A 5,425-nucleotide genomic window follows, 5' to 3' on the forward strand; every position below is an offset into this window, starting at 1 on the left:
TCCTCTATCAACTGTTGTGTCTAATGTATTATGTAAAATTTTATACAAGATTAATGCACATATTTGGTGTACTGTAGCATATAGCGATATGGTAATAAATACTGACTAATCTAAATTCATGTTAATGGCATCAAGTCGTTAATTACAAAACATTGATGATACTGTTGATACATTGTATAATGAATTAGAATTAAATGAAGTCAAGTCTGTAAAAAATAATGCTAGGGTCTCAACTATTTTCCTTTTTTGCCGTGAAGGATTTTTCTAGCGAACTTCCTAGTCAATGTGGGAATGTGGACACGAAGTATTGTATTTGAAATACCTTCTCCAACAATGTTCAAACCTATATATTAATATTTGACTACAAAGAGCATACACAAACAGTATCAAAATTAATCTAAGTTTTTTTATAATTAAAAAATAGAGAGGTCCCTTTAACATTAATTAGTTAATTGTCAGAATATTGTTTATAAGAAATTAAAGGATTGGACTCCCATGTTTGATTTTGAATAAAACCTATTGGTAGCAAGAGTTTCGCTTCAAGGAAATAAAAGTAGGATAGAAGAATAGTCAGATATCAATATAAAAAGTATATGTTTCTGAAAATTATGTCCAATCAGTCAAATTGATATGTTTCAAAGTCTGTTATCGAATAGCATCGACTTTGAGATATTCGATGTTAGAGTAAGAAATATATGTAAAACGGTAATGCCCGCGTCACACTGTCCCGATTTTTATATACGATGGACACCCGAATGCGAAAATTGTAAGTTCGTACGAAGTTGGTCCCGATCTCGTTAAAATACCAAAAAGTGACCGAAGCAAGTACGATGAATAACGAAGTCTATACGATGGTGCCGAAATTATATACGATAGCAAAAGATGGACATACGAAGGTTAACCGAAGACGGGTATTTAAGCTTCATATCTCAGCCGAAGCCTACACAATGGATCACGAAGGCTACACGATGGATTACGAAGGCTACACGATGGATTACGATGATGGCGCGATGGCCATACGATGTCTAAAAGATACAAACAGAATTTCGACAACATATCGTTTCTGTACAAGTCTGCCATGCATTTCGGGAAATCGATCTTTTTGTCTAATTCTTATAAAACTTAGTTTATTATCCCCTCGCCTACTACATGTAAGTTGCGTGTAGATACAATTGTTATGGACACTCTAGAACCAAAATGCTCAAAACTTGGTATGGTGTTACTCGTTAAGAATATCTTAAGCGCTATTGACTTTAAAGTTCAAAGGTCAAGGTCACAATGGCAGTTGTAATACAAGGCAATATCGCCCTTGTGGACACTCTAAAGCCAATATGCTTCAAAAGATTTTAACCACATTTGGTATATTGTTCCTCCTTGTAATGATCTGACATTTTTTACGTTCAAGACCAAAGGTCAAGGTCATGCAGATGGACTTTTTTCCCCTCCTTGAAATAGCATAATACGCAGGAAATTGGTTGCTCATTTTTTAACCTGCTGGTTCTAAAGACAATATTAAAGGTATTTCCAGTTACTGAATGATTTGGTTGATTTCTAAAAAAATAGTTTATGTATCAAATATGCATATTCAATTTACAATTTTCTGCATGTGTCATATACAAATATAGTGTCCATATTTGTCCCCAATTTGTTACATACGAGGGGTTGCCACGCTCGGCATTGCCTTGTTTAAACTGTAAAATGTGTGCACTAGTCTGAATAATCACCCATAATTATGCCCATGTTTACTGATCTATCTTAAAGGTAAGGTAATGGGTTCGTTGATGCCTTTTATTCAAAAAGAGCTCTTTCCAGGAGAATATCATAATAATATAGACAAAAGGAAGGATGTGGGGAAAGCAACAAATGCGGAAAAATATGACATATAGAAAACAAAATGGTTATGGAGTAAACATTCGTGTGACAACAACTCAGACGATACATAAAAAAATCAGAAAAAGTTGGTTTCCCTATATACGTGTACCTGCAGTGTTGGTGTACGAGGCGCGTTTATGATTTTCATTATGTTACTTGATATGAAAAATTGACAAAAAATAATATTTTACTTGTAAAAGTAAATTCTGAGCCTGTAATAGCTGCTCTTCTTGTTCCATTTGAATTAATAGAAAATATCGCGCATGGCACTTTAAATGTATTTTAGCGAGAAAATTAACTTACATTTAGCTGGATTTATTGCCGTCGTAGTTCAATCTTGTCGCCTTCGTACTTTTATTCGATGGCAACACGACGGGATTACGAGGTCTTCACGAAGTCGTGTTGTCATCGTAAGACCTTCGGGTATCTTCGTGATTCATTCGTGTAGACATCGCAATGTCAAAACTGCCCGATGGAAACGATGGAAACACGAATGCAATACGATGTGCAAAGATGCATTCCCGGTGACATTACGATGGTGAGGATGGTGATACGAACTCAATACGAACCCTCAACATCGGACGCACCTTCGGGGATTTTTTAACATGTTAAAAAATTTAGAACCCTTCCCGAAGTTGTCCCCGAAGGCTAAAAAAAGTGACCGATGGTTCTACGATGGTTAAAGATGGCACTACGAATAGCCCGATCTGGATACGATCAGTTCCGATTTTGAAAATTTCCATTATCGTGTTGCCATCGGCGTAAAAATCGTGACAGTGTGACGCGGGCATAAAGAATGGAACTTTACGATCCATTATACAAATACAAATGAAGCGAATGACTAGTTGCGTTCAAAACAAAAACGTCAATATAGTCAAACCAATTTATGAGTATAATATTTCTTTCCGTGTTTGTTGTCCATAAACCGATAGTTTCCTTTGATAACTTAATGAATATCCACAAAATAATGAGGAAAATATTTGACCATAAAATATTTCTCGGAAATGAGTTATACTGCAAAAGTATCGGTAATTGATCAGTTATACCAATGACGTATGTCCAGAATTAAACTCATACAAATATTTTCTATCTAGAAATAAAATAAGAATTTGCAAAATACTGAAGAGTTAACAAGAAGCTTAATTCAGAGGAAGAAATACCTGGTACCACAAGTACAGATTCTGAACCATCTTCTATTATATTGCAAAATAACTTCACCACCAACTTATATAATCGTTACAACTATTTTATAGCTGCTTGTATGCAATATGCCCTTCTAGCTCGCTCTTTATTTTAAAATTTAATGAAGGTGACACACTACAATTCAAAATCCCTATATATTTCACAAATTCTTACAAATTCAACAGCCCTTTCTTACTTTACAATGCATTCAACATCATGAAAACCATGTATATCATTAATTATGTACTAACTCTCTTCGTGAAAATTTGCAGCAAATGTTAAATCGTTTGACATGACACATGATGTTGTGGCAGTCCTTTATACTATTTAGTACATCAACCTTAAATGTATGATCCAATTTCATGTATAGGCAAGTTTGACTTGAAAGAAGTATCATGATATATTTCTCATTCAGAAAAAAGTTTTAGTTTAGTAAAATAAACACAAAAAAGACTACTGTGTGGCAAATAAAGCTAGCGACGTTCAACTGTTCAACATTTTTTTTTCCAAACAATCTGTGTTTAACTATGTCAAATTATACATGTTAACTGAAATAACGAGTGGTTTCATATGCTGACTGTATGATCTTTTTATTATTGAATTCTTTCTAACTCAACCAAAATCTAAGTATTCGTGAATTACGTTCTTCTAAAAGTTCACCGTGACCAATATCTACCATTTGTTTAGTTATAAGCAATATTTAGTACTTTCTACTGACTGTCCAAGCAGAACGAATTAATCATTGGATAAATTTAATGAAGGTAGTGAGTAGTCAGACATATCACTGTATATAATTCTTATGTTACCACCATTCGTCTAATTATGTGATTCAGTAATTGTTAGATTAAAACTGATTTCTACAGCAGAGAAAATGGTTGATCCTAATTGTTTCCACGGTATCGTTTCTCATTTAGCTGTCTTTTTTCATTCAGGTAAACAAAGTCTGCCAATTCTTTTGCCAATCAGCTATTTTTTTTACAGACTTCTAATTCCATTATATATGTCTCTGTTCTAAACAAAATACATAACTTAACAAAAGGCAGATAGATATATATGTTTTTGAGAAACAGATCGTCAATCAATGCAAACAAATGCCATTTGTACAAAATGTATAAACTTCAAAGCAAACTGGTGAAAACAAAATAATAAAGGTCTTTATCAAAAGATGAACAACCGGGATCAACAGATCAAATCAAGAAGTACGATTTGACATCAAATTGGTACAATTACAACCGATGTTTTTTTTTTTAAATTTTATACAAACTAAACGTTTTATTTATGACCAAAAAGCCCTGAAATAAAAAACTGTTGTCTCACAATTTCCACCTATTGTTGAGTTATTCACTTCAAAATACGATTCTATCATCGTTTAAAAAGTCCGTTTAACGGATAATACTTTATCAAAATTGCAATTTAATAGCCACATGTACGATTTGTAATTTGTTTACGTGTTCTGAAATACGACATGATGTCAGAAGCGTAAATAAAAAGACAAAAAATGCTGAAGTCAAGATTCAAGGATTCTAATGAAAAAATGACCTTACCTATTTTTGAAAAAGTTTTGATCAATTTACAGGGAAAAAGAAAATTTGACTTCTATTTTGTGTTAGACTGACACACATTAAATGAGCAGTTCGATAATTAATCGTTATACTATTGCAATGATTTGATATAGACTGGAAAAAACGGTCATGATTGAAGACTTAATCGTGAACGGCATAGCCATTCAACAATACAAATTAAACAAAATAGACGTCATTGTAAACCAAAGTTATTAACATCACAGAAAAGATAAGTCACATGTCTTAAATCCGTCATAATGATATACATCTTCATATTAACATCTTCTGACATGTCATAGTGCTGGGGAAAAGTGACATTCCAAGTTCAAAGGTTAAAGTTTTGGAATTATTTGATCGATTTAACGACACATTTTACGTATCGTCTGGATTTCAGCAACAACTACAAAGTGTTACGGATATAAGTTCACGTCTAGTCTCGACCTATAGGTATAAATGACAATATCAGTCTTGTGAGAACCAAGCAGATGTCAATCAGACTTTCAGACATCGTCTTTCACTGAATTTCTTATTAATCATCATAGGATTGGTGTCCTATCTTTCCATTAGTAGAGTGCACTAGTGGTTTTGAAGCCTGCACTGTTAGAAGAAAACACATATTATCTCGAATATCACTCTAACTAACTGAAAGGTAGTTTTATAGACTTAATCAACAGAAAACTGCTGCTTTGCAATCCATTAGAACTTGCTGAGATAGACTAATTCAGTGTGCAAAAAATCTCAATAAACAAAGATATATTCACTCTATTGTAGCATCAAATTTTGTGTTGGTATTATCTTCATCCACGTTA

Source organism: Mytilus edulis, chromosome 1, assembly GCF_963676685.1.
Source record: "Mytilus edulis chromosome 1, xbMytEdul2.2, whole genome shotgun sequence".
Lineage (NCBI taxonomy): Eukaryota > Metazoa > Mollusca > Bivalvia > Mytilida > Mytilidae > Mytilus > Mytilus edulis.